At 39.6% G+C, this 20133-nt stretch overlaps 1 pseudogene; it reads right to left on the bottom strand.

Annotated features, from left to right (window-relative positions):
* Positions 1 to 9275: 9275 nt before the first annotated feature.
* On the bottom strand, positions 9276 to 13243 carry LOC112436231 (mucin-6-like; annotated as a pseudogene).
* Positions 13244 to 20133: the final 6890 nt, after the last annotated feature.

Below are 20133 nucleotides of genomic sequence, written 5' to 3'. Positions count from 1 at the left end.
CAATAAAGCTGTGAAATGATGGGTTTTTTTAAGGTTAACAGTTGTTTGTTAAACTATCTGCAAACATCATGGTTATTGTAAATTTGCAGCAAAATAATGTGTAGTGCATCTGGACACTGGATGGATATAAAGTGTGTTTGTAATAGCGGGAAGGGGTGACTGTTTCACTGCATTAGCACTGCACATTTAAAAGAATTAGGCCTAAGATCAGTTCTCACATATTATTACCCCATATCGCTTTGTGGGAGTGTTATTTTATTATTATTATTATTATTATCTAACTTTGAATTTAAAAACACATCTGAGAAAAGTTGGGATATGGGCATGTTTACCACTGTGCAGCATCCCCTCTTCTTTTGGCAACTGACGAATGTTGTTTCATTCTTATCTGATATTGGACTCTTACTGCTCAACAGCCCTTGGCCTTCTTTGTCATATGTTTAGTTTTGTAATGTGCTTCGGCACATTTCCAGTTGGTGAAAGGTCTGGACAGCAGACAGACCATTTAACCCTTGTATGGTGTTCGGGTCTGTGAGACCCGTGTTCAGTTTTTTTCAAAAGAAAAATTAAACAATTAATTATTTTTTCACGTGGAAATGTGTTGTGTCTTTCCACTCACTCCACTTGATTATAACTGATTTATTTATAACATTTTATATAAAAGAAAAACGAGAAGCACATTAATTCATAAATGTGATCTAACAAAGGTAAAGGGAAAAAATTAACCATGTTTGCTGTTCATATGTCTTGTAATTGGGATGAAGTAAACATCTGTTGAGTAATTTAACATAAAATTGTTTGATAGTGTTAATTTGGAAAGCCAAAACTCTAGCGGGTCCACCAGACCCATGAACACTGGCTGAGTAACAAAAATACGAACACCACACAAGGGTTAAGCACCTGGAGTCCTGTACCACAGAGCCCTGGTGTTGTAATAGATACAGTTTGTGGTTTAGCTTTGTCTTGCTGAAGTATGCAACCCCCCAAAAAGCCATCATCTAAATGGGATATGTCATTTTAAAATCTGCCAAAATATTTCAGCACTGATGGTGCCTTTCCATGCATTCCCATCAAGGATCCAGGCTTTTGAAAACAAGCTTCAGCATGAAGAAGAACAAGAAGTACTGGAAGTGAAGGTATGGCGCCCACAGAGCCCTGATCTCAGCATCATTGAGTGTGTCTGGGATTACATGAAGAGACAGAAGGATGTGAGGAAGCCTACATCCACAGAAGATCTGTGGTTACTTTTCCAAGATGTTTGGAACAACCTACCAGCCGAGTTCCTTCAAAAACTCTGTGCAAGTGTACGTATAGACAAACAGCAAACATGGCTCTCTGAGTCATGGTGGGGACCAAGATAATAAGCAGACTGGACTTACATCAGTTGCAGTTCAGGAGATTCGGGCACCAAACCTCTCAGTGGTTGAATGAGAATGTGCTGCATTATGTTGATATTGGAGGGGACGGGAAACTGATTCACTCAACAAAATAGCTACATTCCACATTGTCCTGAGGGATGTTATGTTATTTAGCTGAAGATGGAGATATATATAAGTCAAGAGACATTTTCACATTTGCAATTGGTCCAAAATTTAGCAACCGCTGTGCCTTTTAACTAGAAACTGTAAATTACTCAAATTTAAGTAGGAATGAGGAAAATCATGATTAAACTTTTAACTTTTTTGCATGCAATAAATACTTAATAGTTTTCAGGATCCCTGGATGAGATCCTGAAAGAGACATTTATCCAGGTATTTCTGATTGTTGGAGCAGGGAATCAGGAAATGGAGAGGACAGTTGGGTTGGAGTAGCCTTCTTCCGCATGCTGAATGTGTCACGATCCTGGATCTTCTAACCCAGCATTATGAGTTTTAGTTTATTTTTATGTTTAAGTCCTTTATGTTTTCTAAGTTCATTCCTATTATGCCTAGGTTGTCATTACAGTTCTTAGTTATTAGATTCCCCCTGTGTCTTCCTACCCCTATGTTAAGTCTCCCTTGCCCTTCGTGTGTTTCATGTCAGCATGTCTTTTGTTAAGTTCATGTTGTCAGGTCTGTGTTTCATTATGTTTCCTGTTTTATTTTGAAGGTCTGTGTCCTATGTCAATGTAGACAGCTTTGCTTCCTTTGTCTCGTTATGTCAGACTAGTTTCAGCTGTTTCCCCATGAGTTTCCACTTCCCATAATCACCCTTGTGTGTATTTAGTCTCTGTGTTTCTGTTCATTCTTTGTCTGGTCGTCTGTGTTCGCGTCATGTTCTCCATGCCATGTTTTCCATGCCATGTTTCTAGGTTTCATATTACAGGTTTTTCATGTTGTTTGTTTAGTTCTCCCAGTTTAGGTTAATGTTAGTTTTACTTCAGTTTGCCTTGCCCTTTGTTTGTACCTTTTTTACCAGCCTCGTTAAACGGCTCGCTTTTTATTAATCCAAGTTTTGTTCCACATTCCTTTTGTGTCTGCATTTTGGGTCCACTCTTCTCAATACATACAGTCTGCCTCAGCCAGACTGTGACAGAATGCACAAGCCAGTTTAGTTTTTGGTAGGCTTCATAGGTATTGAATAACTCCACAGCCAAAGCAGTGGTGTGATGAAGTGGTGCAAGTTTACCTTCACAACACTCGAGAAAGAGAAAATCACCACAGCAGATGAGATGCCACATGATACAGAGAATCCAGCTGTTTCCACCCTGGCCTCCGCAACAATGCACTCCATCATCTCCTAGTACTTTAACTAGATCTCTAGTTTGTGCAGCAGATGCTGGGGACAGCACCTAATCTGTGCCCACAGCACTGCCTGTGACAGCTTTCACCAAATGAACCCTTGGCATATTTTAGCGTTGCTGCTATGTAATGTTCAGTTTCCACTACCTTCTAGACTGTTAAAGATGATAGTTGTGATTTATAATAACACTTAAAAACATAAAACTACATGCTTTTTTTCCTCTGTTTCTGTAGAGACCAACAAATTCAAGTCCACAGCAAGAATGCTTGCCACAGTTTTCTTTTATATTAGGATAAAACCCAGAGGCACACTGATTATAAATGCAAAGGCAGGACTTCTGAGTATCATGACGTCATGAAGTTGATGTATCATGAAGTGTCATGAAATTTAATAGGCATATAATTAATGAAACATTGATAATCAAACGATAACTAATAAAAACCTGCTTTAATTCTAAACGTGCTAGTTCTATTTAGGTGTCTTTGTGTTTTTTATGTTTAAGGAGAAAACCAGGCCAAAGAGTGTTGCTATAATCATCACAATTTAACATTAGTGTGTGTAAAGGTCACATATATGTAAGTTTCTGTAATAAAATGTTTAATTTAACACGACTTCACTGTGTGCTCTCTTTGGAGAACTCAAGACTCGTTTATACACCCATTCATGTACTCCTTGCTTGCTTTGCCTTTCCTTTAAATAAAGATGGTCCTATTATCACTAGAGAGATGGCTGAGCTGAGAGAGTGGTTACATTTTCCAGTGGCTCCATCTGCTGGCCTTAGCCTGCCTTTCCCTGTTAGCAGTCGCACCACCACCCTAGAAACCCTGCCTGCGTGCCTCACAATCTTTTTTTTCCATGTTTTTTTTGCCCAGCAGAACCTTCTTACACCAGAACAAACAGGAGTAAAGGAAACAATAATTTGTTAACAGTACTAGCAGAAGCAGGACATTGCCACACAATAGCCAGACAACCAGGCCACAGCCAACATGACTCTATGCTAAAATTGAAGCCCAGGGATGTTGCAAAAAGAAAGACTGTCTACCCTCCCCAGTATGTGCACATCATATATATTATATATATATATTATATATTGTATTATATACTATTATATGAAAATATGTATCAAAATATCAGAGACTATATCAGATTGGTATTAGCAATACTGCCCTGTATTTACTTGGTATCAATACCAAAATCTGCAGTATCGCACAGCACTAATTAAAATGTACCTGCAAGGCTAGATACAACTGTTGAGCAACTCTTTTTGTAATTTCCAGGAAGTGTTTAATAAATGCGGAAGCAATTAAGGTCAAATCAATGTGACAGTGAACAAAAACAGAGAAGATATTTACAGAGTCTTTTGGTGATTGTCAGATGTGTTTATTTGACAGAAAACAGATTCAGTACCTTCTTTAAACACAGAAGAAAACCATCCAGTACTGCTGAATTAGATTTGAATTCTATTTAATCTAATGATTTCAAATGGCTTCATCTTGGTTTTGCTAGCTCTACATTTCAGATCCTGCTGCAAGATTCACACACACAGCTGGTGATGTGCTTGTAAGCGTATTGTCTGGTAGTCAGGTCAGAGCAGTGCAGGGTCATCGATTTCTTCTCTGAGTTCTGCTCCATGCAGCATTTGCACTCCTGCTGCAACATCAAGTCACCATTTAACACCGCAGTGAGGAGGAAGGGTTAAAAAGGACAGAGGAAGGTAATGGTTCAAGGTTCTTTATTTGTCACATGCATAGTTATACAAGTATAACACACAGTGAAATGTAGCCTGACACGCTCCTCGACATGTGCAAAAATTGGGGGGGGGGGTGTAGAGGAAGAACATTATATATATATATATATATATATATATATATATATATATATATATATATATATACATATATATATATATATATATATATATATATATATATATATATATATATATATATATATATACATATATATACATACATACATATAGTATATACACTGGGTGAATGTGCAGTAGTAGAAGCAAGCAGGTGAATTCTGTACATTAATATGAATAGATATCTGACTATTTTACAGGATAGACAATATAAACATATTTAAAATTAAAGGAATTGAAATGTACATTGTGCCTTGGTTTAGTGTCTGGAAGAGAGTCCTGTCTCAGTCAATTATAGATGATGTGAGAGGGCGGGTGTGTGTGTTTAGGGCCCGGGTGGCTTGGGGATAGAAGCTCCTCTTGAGTCTCTCTGTCCTTGCCCGGAAGATGCGGAACCTTCTACCAGATTGCAGAAGTTGGAACAGTTTGTTGCCTGGACGGGACGGGTCCTTCAGTATCTGCGCTGCTCTAGTCCGGCATCTCCTGGTGTAGGTGTCCTGAAGCGGGGGGAGAGCAATCCTGCAGCAGCGTTCTGCTGTACGGATCACTCTCTGGAGAGCTTTTTGGTCCTTCACACAGCTGTTCCCAAACCACGATGTCATGTTCTGTGTGAGGATGCTCTCCACAGCGCCTGTATAGAAAATCCTGAGGATCTTTGGAGAGACCCTGAACTTCCTCAGTTGTCGTAGGTGATACAGGCGCTGCCTAGCCTTTTTGGTCTGGACCTGAATGTGGGCAGCCCATGTCAGGTCTGAGGAGATGTGGACACCAAGATACTTGAAGGACTGTATTGGTATTTTTATATATGGTATTTTTAATGTATTTTTAAACATACAGAATAAGGAAAGTAGATTAAAATCCATCTAAATGTCTACAATTCAAGCTTCACTTACACTTATGCCCTAGTTTTCATTTTCCTTTTATATGATGGCATGCCTGTTAACCTGTATTTTTACTTAAACAGTGAAGATTTGCTCTTACCTCAATTGAGACGAACATTGTCCCTGGCATGCGGGTATCTGTATTACAGTAGAACAGTTTTCTATGGTGATGTTGAAGCTGGACACCCTGGGAGCACAGGCCCTTTTACCTGAAAGTGGCAGAAGTATAACAGAAGATGAAGCACAGTGAGCAAATCCTTTCAAAAATGAATGACATTAAACATTTTGGATGCAGCAGAGCTGCAGATTATTAGTTATCTTTAGTTACAAGTTGGACTTCTGTAAAAATAAAGAAAGTGAAAGCAGTCTATTAGACAAAGTTCAGAGTTATAAATAACTCATGGTTTTCCTTTTGTCTTCATTTACATGTATAACAGCAGTGTTGGTCATCCCAAATTCTGTCCTCCTGGAAAAAAAACAGAAGCTTGTTCTTCCATGCATACTGTACTTTTGTAGTAAAATAACCATTTTGACCATAGTTTTTACCATATTTTAAGACAAAATGGTTGAATATTTAAAACTAGTCTAATTACATATGACATGCATACATTTTATTACAATTTTGAATAGAAGTAAATATTTAAAATATAAGTCTAAGGAGCTTGGAAGGAAAAGTGTCCTAACTTCTTCAGTTCTAAGAGCAAGTTCTAAAATATAAGTTTATTGTTTTAAAATCCATATTCTTAGACACGGGTTACAGTTTCAGGATCACTGTGTAGGTTTTCAGTACCTCGGGGCAGCTTTCTTTGGGACAGACTTTAGTCTCAGTCTGAATCCCTTCTTTGCTGCAGCTAAATGACTTGCAGAGATGGGCAGGATCTGTCCATTTGTCCCCTGCCTAAACACATATAAACCAGACAACACAAGATATTTTGTTATCATTTTGTTTCAGTCAAATTCAAACTGATCTCCAAGGAAAAAGAAACACAGAGCACAGACACAACACACCTTGTATGTCTGTTCATTATAGCTGCATGTCTTCTCAACTGAAAAACAAAACAAATGTTCGCAAAAATGAGCTTGAATAATAAGTAAAACAGCAGCATTTTTCAGATGATGCACAACCACAGCCAGAGGTACAAAAATTTGAAAATTTCCTAATATATGTGTCACTTAAATCACTTAAAAGTCCCTCAAGTGACTCCAAAATGCAATGGCACTTTGGGATCATGACAATGTGTTGCCATGCAGAAGTGAAAATAAGTGTGTGTCAAACAAAGATTTCCATCTAGCCAGGTCGCCTTCTACTGTCTTTAAAAGTGGGATGTGGTTTAATTTAGTTAATTCTGAAAGCTTAGGAGAGACATTAATACCTAAATATTTTATATTTCCACATTGCAGTGGGGAAGGAGAAGAATTATGGAAGGAGCAATTAATCGGAAGAACTGTTGATTTCGACCAGTTAATTGAATAATCTGAGACACCTGAGAAAGAATTTATCAATGCAATTACCCCAGAGGTATTGGTTTGTGAGTTTTGGAGAAAAAGTAACACATCATCTGCATAAAGGCTGATTTTATGTTCTGTATTCTTACATTTTATGCCCTTAAATGTTGTAGCCTGTCTAATTGCTGCTGCTAGTGGCTCAATAAAAATTGCAAACAGTGAAGGGGAGAGTGGGCATCCCTGTCTGGTGCCCCTCAGAAGAGAGAAGCTGGAGGATGTCTGGTCATTTGTTCTGACACAAGCTGTTGGGGAGTTATATAATATTTTTAACCAGTTTATGAAAGAAGGTCCAAAACCAAATTTGTGTAAAGTTGCAAATAGAAATTTCCAGTTAACTCTGTCAAATGCTTTTTCTGCATCTACAGAAAATATTGTAGTTTCAAGGTTTTTGCTGTATGAGTAGTCTATTAAATTAAGTAATCTACGAGTGTTTGTTGAGGAGTGCCTACCTTTTATAAAACCAGTTTGGTCAGGATGAATTAAAAGGGGGGTTATTTTCTCTAATCCCTTTAAGAGAGCTTTGCAGATTATTTTAAGGTCTACATTAATAAGGGATATTGGACGATAGCTTGAAGGAAATACAGGGTCTTTGCCTGGTTTTTGTAAGAGACTGATATTTGCAGAGTTCATATTTGGTGGTAGTCTACCATTTTCTTTGATTTCCTGCAACATCCTGTGAAAAACTGGTGCCAGAATCGTCCAGAATTCTTTGTAAAAATCTGTTGGAAAACCGTCTGGACCTGGAGCCTTATTATTGGGCATACTTATCAGAGCTTCCTGGAGTTCACCTGGCATCAGTGGCGAATCCAGTGCTATTGCTTGGGTGTCTAATAATTTTGGAAGAGTTATGTTGTCGAGAAATTGATCAATTTCGTTTTTAGATGGGTTTATTTGATGGTGTATATAAAGTTTCATAGAAATCCCTAAAAATTTTGTTTATTTTTTAGGATCATATATTGTGTTCCCAGATTAATCTTTAACAGCACATATAGTTGTTTTTTCTTCATTGATTTTTAACTGGTTAGCAAGAAATTGTCCGGATTTGTTACCGTGTTCATAATTTTGCAGGCAAAGTCTTTGTACTAAGAATTTAGTCTTTTTATTAATAATTTCATTTAATTCTAGTTTTCTCTTGCGTATTTTGTTTAATATTTCTTGATCTTGGTGTGACACATAGGCTTTTTCTAAAGATTTGCTGTTTTTCTCTAGTTCCTGAATTTTTTTGTTTTCTTCTTTCTTCTTATGTGAAGAGAAAGAGATTATTTTACCTCTCATCACAGCTTTCCCTGCTTCCCAGAGGACAGATGCTGATGTTCCAGGAATGTCATTGAAGCCTAAATATAGAGTCCATTCTTTTTTAAAGTATTTGATAAACTCTTCGTCTTTGAGCAGTGATGTATTAAATCTCCAGTTTTTTCTTGGTGTAGTATTATTCATCTGTATTAGTGTTAAAGATACAGGAGCATGATCGCTGACAGCTATAGGATGAATCTCGGGGTGTAATGTTACTCAGCAGTGAGCTGCTGACCAGAAAATAATCCAGACGAGAGTAAGAGTGATGGACATGTGAGAAGAAAAAATATTCCTTACTGTTGGGGTGAAGGGAGCGCCATGCATCGCAAAGACCAAAGTCGCTCATATACTGTTTGATTATATTTGTGGACTGCCAGTTACGCTGAGTTCCTGTTGTGTTGAGCCTATCCATTTCTTCATTTAGTCCCAGGTTGAGGTCTCCCCCAAGAACAATTGTGCAATCTAGGTGTTCGGAGAGTGTACTAAAAAAACCGTGGGAGAATGAGGGGTCATCAACATTTGGACCATATATACTTACAATACCTAGCTTTTGGTTAAGTATAGATAGTTTGACGATTAGGAATCTGCCCTCTGGATCTATAACTGTATCGAGTACTGTGAAATTAATATTTTTATGTATTAGAATTGCTACTCCTCTTTGTCTAGAATTATAACAGGCTGAGAACACATTAGGAAACTCAGGTGTTTTAAGTTTATTCAAACCTGTGACAGGCATGTGGGTTTCTTGTAATATTTGATACTGTATCATTTTAAATACCTATAAATACTGTGTAATTAGAGGGTCATCTCACCAATGATGTCCATCGATAACAACCGGCCCTGGTGGACTTACACCACCACGATGGTGGCATTCACAGTCTGCCTTTGGAGTGCAGGTGTTTCCTTGGTTTTGGTATGTATAGGCAGCCACAGCCCTCCACAGAAGCATCATCCACTCCACATCGAGGGTCAGACTCAGTAATGGAGCGGCATGTACTGTTACAAGCTCAGATGTTGTAGAAGAACTCTTGGTTCTTTGGACATGTCGGAGCTGTGAGACAACAATGTGATGAGCACGAATGGCACTTTTTTAAAAGTAATTTGTCACATTTTCTGCTGTGCAAAGTTCCACAATATTTGCTTCCTTCAAAAATCCAAACACTTCAGACAGACTTTTACATTTGTAGTGTACACAAGTTCTTAAAAACATGAAAAACATTGATTTCATCTTTTCTGACTAGTTATTTTGAATTAAAAAAAAAAATCTCAGTACTGGCTCTTCTCCAAAAAGTCTAAACCTAATGTGTCTGGTATTAACATTATTGATATATTCAATATATTATGTAATCCTTTGGTGTGTGAATAAAGTTTACTTACTGCAGTTGGCAGCTTTTCTCCAGTCACCGATCAAAACCCCAAGACTCGCACAAGCTTTGGCGTAGCTGTCTAATGCAATGCACAAGCACCTCTGCACATTGTTGCCACAATTACAGGTTCTTTGAATACAGGCCTGCCAGCAAATACAATTTTCACCTTAATATTGATAAGTCAAATTAACTTACACAAAGTTGCTGTTTGCTCATAATGCGTGCTTACTGTGTAGTATTGATCCAGTGGCAAATGGACATGGCACTTAGCAGATATGGCAGTCGCACTGATCAGCACAGAGCACTTTTCATCAGCAAATATTTCTAGAAAAAAGGAAATTTTAATTTGTAAACATATCTTGTGGGGATTTTTTTTTACTGTATCACAGGCAAGCATGCAAACTACCAATAAAAATCTGTGCTGCCTTATAATTCACACCACAATAATCATTGATATGAAAACCAAAATGTCAATTTTGTCATCAAGCTGAACTCCACTATAATTCCCGTTGTGCATTGCAGTGTTTGAATGTATACATGCCTTTTCAGTTTTAGTTACAGTTATAATATTAACTGGTACCATTGTGAGTGTTGATGCATGTACTGGGTATGTTCACAGTGCAAGCGCCCAGACTCCAGGACAGAGCAAAAGGTTCAGCTGAGAGCTCGATGATGCCGCTGCTGCTGGTGAAGTCGTCTGTGCCGTCACTGTTGCCGTTGCCACAAAGACCTGAACGATAGACTGACTGACCAAAGTGGATCGTGCCAACCAATGATGCTGTTTAATGTGTTATCACCAGTGTGTTTCCAACCTGAAATGATGCCCTTGTGTTTCCTAGGAACAGACATGTAGAGTTGGATTTCAGGTGACATCTGGAGTCGGAGCTTAATATCAGAGGATGTCAAGACTTGAATGTAGAGGACTGCCAGAAAGCCTGGGCCCCATCTAAAAGGTAATCGGTAAGATAATATAATGTTAGTAATTAAGGCATTAAGGCATGTTTCTATTACAAGGTTGCCAAACAATTTATATGAAATTACCAGACTGATAAAATTCACTAATCTCTTGGTCTCCAACTTTAGCCATGTTGTTTGTGAATGTATACGTTTCCTGAAAATAAAAACCGGTATTCAAGGTTACTTTTTATGCTTGCTAGTTAGATGTTGATGGTTTTAATTTCAGTGTTGAAAGACTGTCTTTACCTGCAAATGCTGGAGGAAAACAGCTTGTATTGATGGATCCTTTTTAGAAAATGTAATTATTACTGTCCAGTTGAAGCCCTGCATGTGTCCATAAACAAATAAACCAGCAGTTATTAACACAGGCAACTCGAGAAGATTCATATTAATGAAAAGGGGAGGAGGACAAATTACCTGTAATGCTAGGTATGTACATTTACCAGGGACAGTGTACTGTTTGCCGTCAAATGTTGACACAAACTGACCTTCAATCTGACATTTAATTGGGCAGTTTTCAGAGCAACGCCACTTCCCACCTTCACACAAACTGGAGACAGGGTTGATGAAGAGGTTTAAATAATTTCAATTCATTATTCACAAAAAAATCCTCATAAATATAAATCCCTTTATCTGGGTCCTTACCATGTCTGACACTTGGTGCTACGTTTCTGTCCAGGTCCTGCCAGCGAACACACAGGTGCAGTTTGACACATTCACACAGTGGAAGCCATCCAAGTGATCATTAAGCACTTTGCCTACGCACATGTTCAGGACAGCCTTAAAATGTGGCAAACAAACAAACAACAACAAGAACAAAACACATCAATGATTTATAACCTGGGGAAATTCTGGCAAGGCTCACCCTCTGGGCAGACGCAGGAACTAGTGATATCCTGGCTGGAAAAATGGGGGTTTGGGTTGGAGCAGGTAGGAACAAATGCAGCACCCTCTTCTTCATAAAGCAGTGCTCCCCGACAAGTTGGTCGAGCTACATTCATCCACCAAAACAGGGACAGCTACATCAAATTATGGTGGGTACAGGATATGCCACTTATTGTTATTAGTATTAGTATTTTAAACAATTAGTTACCACACTGGGTCACAGATCTTCATTTCTCCCACACATTACTGCTTTTTCCACAGTGCAGAACAATCTCTCTAAAGAAAGCACAGCCTATGTGTTCACTGTTTTCATATCCGTAAATGTTTTTGTGACACAGCTGGAAGTAATGAAGCCGACTTGATTGCAGACAGCCCAAAGTGTAGGAGAAGAAATGTTCACATACCTGGTAGATTAAAAGACATTCTTACATTTTATTTGAAAACTGTAAATACAGTTGTCTCAGAAATTCAGATTCATAACGACTGCATAACTGACCCGTTATAATGTGTTAGTGAATCATCTGTCTATTTTTCAAATTTGTATACAGAAACAAAATTACAAACAAAAAAAACAAGTTAATGTAAACCACGTGAACCTACTGGATTAGGAACAGAGACAGGATCCCTTGTTTGGCATGTGTCATCTGTAAGCGCGCTCCCTCTGATCAGCTGCTGCTCATTGCCTAGATTCATGAAAAGGTGCATTCTTTGAGCAAAGTGTCTGTAAACAACTGTTATCATTTGCAAAGAAAACCTAAAATATTCCTATAAAGTGTCTGGTTATCATTTAGGTCACACCTGTTACGTTGCATTTTCCACACAGTCCAGTCATGTCAGTGCTCAGCTCCTGCTCCAGCTCAACCTTTACAGCAGATCAAATATTAACTTTAGGAGTTCCACTTATTGATTTAAAATGCATATATGTGTGTGACTGTGGTTAAGTTTTCCCTCACCTTGAGAGTGTCTATTCCTCCAGCTACACACCAATCAAAACTGCCTCTACAGCTCTTGAAATTAAATGCAGGAACGTGACTTAGAATTGGGGAGCACAACAGTGTTCAGCAGTCAGCAGTTAACACCTCAAAGTGTGAGGGCCCTTAGGCTGTATTCACCAGTTGACTGAGGCCTTTATTTAATAAGGAATTTGCAATATTATCTCTCTTCCCCTAAAGGGGTACTTCTGTTTTTCCCACAGTCCAAAGACATGCCTAGGGGGGAGAGGCTCTAGCCCCCTCTGTGACCCATGAGTTGAGGAGAATGGATAGACAGATGAAACAAAGATTAACTACCAAAATGACAGGAAGAGAGAAACAGCTTGTCTGAAGCATACCAGTGTTTATCGATTATATGATAATGACCCAAGGCATACTGCAAAAGCAACACAAGGGCTTCTCAACGCAAAGAAATGGGATATTCTTCAAAGGCCAACTCAGCCACCTGATATCAACCCCACAGAGCAGCTTTTCAATTTCTGAAGACAAAACTGGAGGCAGAAAGTGGCTGCAGTAAAGGCCTAGTATCTCAAGAAAGGAAACACAACATCTGGTGACTGCAGAGGATTTTTATCATTCTTCCAAAATACTGTTTTAGGGGATGTATAAACACTAAGAGTAAAAACCCCAGAATAAGATTTAAAATGTACAAAACTAAGCTAAAAGATACAAAACATCTACAAAGACATGAACGTGCAAGAAAAAGAAAAAAAAAAACAATCTTAGTCCAGGGATCTACCTTGGAGATGAAAGAGTGCTAACCTTGTTCCTCATCTATACCCAGAGGCCTGTTGTTTGGGGATTTTGGCTTGTGTTGCTAGTTTGACTTGCTTAACTGAGATAGTTGTTGTTAACAAAACCCCAAATGTAAAAAACTTAGCAAAGTCATATATGGTCTACATGTATATATACAATTGCGCTGAGACAAAGGGATAAATTGAAAAGAAACAGTTATACCTCTTCTCCAATCACGTTCTGAAAGTGAAATCTGATCTAACCTGGGCTACATCCCGGGTCAAGACAACCGCAGCTCCAGTTTTGTTCTAAATCTTATCCTCTTACCTCCTTCTTTTCTGATGCTTCCCTCAAGACGTAACAAAGAAAGTGAATTCAATTTAGCTAGATTACATATTGTGTGTTTTGCTTTAAGAAAAGAACATTTGTTATTGTATAAGAATGAAACCTGCTAATCTCTGCAATTCAGAAAGGCGCAGTCCATTCTTCAAACATCACTACCAATTACTATTATCATGTTATTTGTGTTATTTAATTTAAATGACATTAAACTGATCAAAAAATATGTAGCTTGCAGCCAGTTGTAGATGTTTTGTTGGAAAAGTATACAAATCTTTCAGAAATAAAACAAAGATTCAAATGTCCTAGAAACTCTTCTTTTCAAAGACATGACTCATTTCCTAAATATAAAAATAGGCTCTTACTTTGATTAGATCTTTGTTTTGTGTCATATCTTTTAGCTTATAAAATAGTTTAACTTTTACCAAAAAAAAAAATATGACTAACAGTAAATTTGGTAGCATTAAATATTCTGGTGGTCACCAAAATTTTTCAAATTTGACATACAGCTAATTTCACTGACATGATCAGACACAAACACGTTGTTTTCAACTAAAAAAGAACCAAAACAATTTCAATTAAAGCTGCAAGCAGCGTTATGAGGGCCCTCGCACCCCCGGCACGTCGAGCCACTGCCAACACCTCAAACCGGCACGTCCGATGTGATGTCACATTGATGGACTTCATGCTTTTAATCACCAGCTAACATTTCATCTTATTCAACCAGGATTATAGTCATGCCACTAGGTGGCGCTCTAACCATTATTGACAAATAGCATAACAAACATTTCCAAGCTCGAGTCTCATCACACCTGCGACCTTTGGGAGAGATTGGACATTGTGTTTTTTAGTGACAGCAGATTACTGCTTTTTGCGAGTGATTGAAACTCTACGTGCCGCCATGACCACCCCGTTTCCCTGAACGGAAAAAGCTTCGCAATTTAACATCACAAAGGTCTTTAGATTCTACACACTGAAGAATGCTTCAATATGATGAAATCCCTTGGAGGAGTTCGTCAAAGTATGAGGCCTGAAAAGGGGGGAAAATGTCATCAAAATTACACATTAATTTTAAAATGGCTGACTTCCTGTTGGATTTGGGATATTGCTCCAAGAGACTTTTTTGTACATCTTGATATCTTACACAAGCTTACCAAGTGTCAGACTCATAGATGAAACACAGAGCAGGGGCTGATGTTTTGAAATTTTGTAGGGGGCGCTGTGGAGCAATTTCGCGCTATTCAATGAAAATGATCACATGACAACAAAGCCTACATCCATTTGGAGGTGTGTGCCAAATTTCAAGCCTCTATAAACTTTCCAAGCCCCTCAAAAGCCACTTCATCTTTCATGGTGAACCGCGTTGCCACCAGGGTGCGCCGTTCAGTTTAAAGTCACAATTTTTGCACTGAAGCATCACGAGGGACTGATGTTGATATTCACCGCTTTTGAGGTGGCCACGATGAACCTGTGAAAATCAGTACAACAAAATTAAAGCCATGACATTTCCTGTTGCCACTAGGTGGCGCTGTCCGTATTTCCGACAATGGGCACATCAATCTGTTCAGGGCGGGTCTGACATCATGCCTGTAAAGTCTGGTACTGATCAGACTGGATTTCATTGAGTTATACTAATTTGTTTCTTCATGGCGTGACATCAAAGTTCGCCATGCTGCTGGGGTCACACCCTTTTGCGAAAAGTCACAGTTTTCACTGTAACCCAAGACCAACTCCTTAAGGCTTTCCTGGAGAAATTTGAGGCTGCAGATGTCACCCATCACTATACTGTACCCCAAAGTGTAAAACATGACATTTCCTGTTCCCACTAGGTGGCGCTGTCCCTGGTGTCAAATATGGCAGTTGAAATATGTTCAGGGGTGGAGCCTTATCATATGTGTTCACTTTGGTCAAGGTCAGAAAATGTATGACAAAATGAGAGGCAATAAGATTTTCATGGCGAGTCATCGAAATTCGCCATGGCGCCACGGCCTCATAGTATTGTGAAAACTCAAAAGCTCCGCAATTTAACATGGCACAAGGGTGTAGTTGACACTGACCAAATATGAAGGTTATGAAATCAAACCCCAAGGAGGAGTTCGCAAAAGTTCGAGGCATGGAAATGGCAAAATTAGAGCCAAAATGTCACCTTCTCTTCCAAATGGCGGACTTCCTGTTGGGTTTGCGTCAATGGGCCCACAGACTTTTTTGTTCGTCTTGGCATGATACACATGTGTGCCAAATTTCATACATGTAGCTCAAACGATGTGGTCGTAGGGATGCATTTAACAAGGCATAGGTGGCGCTCTAGAGCCATTTCCCAGTGCTCATATGTAAAACCATTAAAATACAAAATTTTTCACCAGACCTGGCATGTGTGCAAAATTTCATGAGTTTTTGAGCATGTTTAGGCCCTCAAAAAGGCCCTTGTTTCGCCTGAATAATAATAATAATAATAATTAAAGCTGCAAGCAGCGTTATGAGGGCCCTCGCACCCCCGGCACGTCGAGCCACTGCCAACACCTCAAACCGGCACGTCCGATGTGATGTCACATTGATGGATTTCATGCTTTTAATCACCAGCTAACATTTCATCTTATTCAACCAGGATTATAGTCATGCCACTAGGTGGCGCTCTAACCATTATTGACAAATAGCATAACAAACATTTCCAAGCTCGAGTCTCATCACACCTGCGACCTTTGGGAGAGATTGGACATTGTGTTTTTTAGTGACAGCAGATTACTGCTTTTTGCGAGTGATTGAAACTCTACGTGCCGCCATGACCACCCCGTTTCCCTGAACGGAAAAAGCTTCGCAATTTAACATCACAAAGGTCTTTAGATTCTATACCCTGAAGAATGCTTCAATATGATGAAATCCCTTGGAGGAGTTCGTCAAAGTATGAGGCCTGAAAAGGGGGGAAAATGTCATCAAAATTACACATTAATTTTAAAATGGCTGACTTCCTGTTGGATTTGGGATATTGCTCCAAGAGACTTTTTTGTACATCTTGATATCTTACACAAGCTTACCAAGTGTCAGACTCATAGATGAAACACAGAGCAGGGGCTGATGTTTTGAAATATTGTAGGGGGCGCTGTGGAGCCATTTCGCGCTATTCAATGAAAATGATCACATGACAACAAAGCCTTCATCCATTTGGAGGTGTGTGCCAAATTTCAAGCCTCTATAAACTTTCCAAGCCCCTCAAAAGCCACTTCATCTTTCATGGTGAACCGCGTTACCACCAGGGTGCGCCGTTCAGTTTAAAGTCACAATTTTTGCACTGAAGCATCACGAGGGACTGATGTTGATATTCACCGCTTTTGAGGTGGCCACGATGAACCTGTGAAAATCAGTACAACAAAATTAAAGCCATGACATTTCCTGTTCCCACTAGGTGGCGCTGTCCGTATTTCCGACAATGGGCACATCAATCTGTTCAGGGCGGGTCTGACATCATGCCTGTAAAGTCTGGTACTGATCAGACTGGATTTCATTGAGTTATACTAATTTGTTTCTTCATGGCGTGACATCAAAGTTCGCCATGCTGCTGGGGTCACACCCTTTCGTGAAAAGTCACAGTTTTCACTGTAACCCAAGACCAACTCCTTAAGGCTTTCCTGGAGAAATTTGAGGCTGCAGATGTCACCCATCACAATACTGTACCCCAAAGTGTAAAACATGACATTTCCTGTTCCCACTAGGTGGCGCTGTACCTGGTGTCAAATATGGCAGTTGAAATATGTTCAGGGGTGGAGCCTTATCATATGTGTTCACTTTGGTCAAGGTCAGAAAATGTATGACAAAATGAGAGGCAATAAGATTTTCATGGCGAGTCATCGAAATTCGCCATGGCGCCACGGCCTCATAGTATTGTGAAAACTCAAAAGCTCCGCAATTTAACATGGCACAAGGGTGTAGTTGACACTGACCAAATATGAAGGTTATGAAATCAAACCCCAAGGAGGAGTTCGCAAAAGTTCGAGGCATGGAAATGGCAAAATTTGAGCCAAAATGTCACCTTCTCTTCCAAATGGCGGACTTCCTGTTGGGTTTGCGTCAATGGGCCCACAGACTTTTTTGTTCGTCTTGGCATGATACACATGTGTGCCAAATTTCATACATATAGCTCAAACGATGTGGTCGTAGGGATGCATTTAACAAGGCATAGGTGGCGCTCTAGAGCCATTTCCCAGTGCTCATATGTAAAACCATTAAAATACAAAATTTTTCACCAGACCTGGCATGTGTGCAAAATTTCATGAGTTTTTGAGCATGTTTAGGCCCTCAAAAAGGCCCTTGTTTCGCCTGAATAATAATAATAATAATAATTAAAGCTGCAAGCAGCGTTATGAGGGCCCTCGCACCCCTGGCACGTCGAGCCACTGCCAACACCTCAAACCGGCACGTCCGATGTGATGTCACATTGATGGATTTCATGCTTTTAATCACCAGCTAACATTTCATCTTATTCAACTAGGATTATAGTCATGCCACTAGGTGGCGCTCTAACCATTATTGACAAATAGCATAACAAACATTTCCAAGCTCGAGTCTCATCACACCTGCGACCTTTGGGAGAGATTGGACATTGTGTTTTTTACTGACAGCAGATTACTGCTTTTTGCGAGTGATTGAAACTCTACGTGCCGCCATGACCACCCCGTTTCCCTGAACGGAAAAAGCTTCGCAATTTAACATCACAAAGGTCTTTAGATTCTACACACTGAAGAATGCTTCAATATGATGAAATCCCTTGGAGGAGTTCGTCAAAGTATGAGGCCTGAAAAGGGGGGAAAATGTCATCAAAATTACACATTAATTTTAAAATGGCTGACTTCCTGTTGGATTTGGGATATTGCTCCAAGAGACTTTTTTGTACATCTTGATATCTTACACAAGCTTACCAAGTGTCAGACTCATAGATGAAACACAGAGCAGGGGCTGATGTTTTGAAATATTGTAGGGGGCGCTGTGGAGCCATTTTGCGCTATTCAAGGAAAATGGTTACATAACAACAATGCCTTCATCCATTTGGAGGTGTGTGCCAAATTTCAAGCCTCTATAAACTTTCCAAGACCCTCAAAAGCCACTTCATCTTTCATGATGAACCGCGTTGCCACCAGGGTGCGCCGTTCAGTTTAAAGTCACAATTTTTGCACTGAAGCATCACGAGGGACTGATGGTGATATTCACCGCTTTTGAGGTGGCCACGATCAACCTGTGAAAATCAGTACAACAAAGTTAAAGCCATGACATTTCCTGTTGCCACTAGGTGGCGCTGTCCGTATTTCCGACAATGGGCACATCAATCTGTTCAGGGCGGGTCTGACATCATGCCTGTAAAGTCTGGTACTGATCAGACTGGATTTCATTGAGTTATACTAATTTGTTTCTTCATGGCGTGACATCAAAGTTCGCCATGCTGCTGGGGTCACACCCTTTCGCGAAAACTCACAGTTTTCACTGTAACCCAAGACCAACTCCTTAAGGCTTTCCTGGAGAAATTTGAGGCTGCAGATGTCACCCATCACTATACTGTACCCCAAAGTGTAAAACATGACATTTCCTGTTCCCACTAGGTGGCGCTGTCCTTGATGTCAAATATGGCAGTTGAAATATGTTCAGGGGTGGAGCCTTATCATATGTGTTCACTTTGGTCAAGGTCAGAAAATGTATGACAAAATGAGAGGCAATAAGATTTTCATGGCGAGTCATCGAAATTCGCCATGGCGCCACGGCCTCATAGTATTGTGAAAACTCAAAAGCTCCGCAATTTAACATGGCACAAGGGTGTAGTTGACACTGTCCAAATTTGAAGGTTATGAAATGAAACCCCAAGGAGGAGTTCGCAAAAGTTCGAGGCATGGAAATGGCAAAATTAGAGCCAAAATGTCACCTTCTCTTCCAAATGGCGGACTTCCTGTTGGGTTTGCGTCAATGGGCCCACAGACTTTTTTGTTCGTCTTGGCATGATACACATGTGTGCCAAATTTCATACATGTAGCTCAAACCATGTGGTCGTAGGGCTGCATTTAACAAGGCATAGGTGGCGCTCTAGAGCCATTTCCCAGTGCTCATATGTAAAACCATTAAAATACAAAATTTTTCACCAGACCTGGCATGTGTGCAAAATTTCATGAGTTTTTGAGCATGTTTAGGCCCTCAAAAAGGCCCTTGTTTGGGGTGAATAATAATAATAATAATAATAATAATAATAATAATAATAATAATAATAATAAGAAACGGAGCAGATACAATAGGGCCTTCGCACTCTCGGTGCTCGGGCCCTAATTAAAGCTGCAAGCAGCGTTATGAGGGCCCTCGCACCCCATCGCGTCGAGCCACGCCCAACACCTACAACCAGCACCTCCGATCTGATGTCACATTGATGGAATTCATGCATTTAACCACCAGCTAACATTTCATCTCATTCAATCATCATTATAGTCGTCCCACTAGGTGGCGCTCTAACCATTACTGACAAATGGCATAACAAACATTTCCGAGCTCGAGTCTCATCACGCCTGCAACTTTTGGGAGACCTTTGGGAGAGTTTGGACATTTTGATTTTGAGTGACAGCAGA

The sequence above is a fragment of the Maylandia zebra genome, linkage group LG17 (genome assembly GCF_041146795.1).
Source record: "Maylandia zebra isolate NMK-2024a linkage group LG17, Mzebra_GT3a, whole genome shotgun sequence".
Taxonomy (NCBI): domain Eukaryota; kingdom Metazoa; phylum Chordata; class Actinopteri; order Cichliformes; family Cichlidae; genus Maylandia; species Maylandia zebra.
Note: the sequence above shows the minus strand (reverse complement) of the source record. Positions and strands in the feature narration are given on the sequence as shown.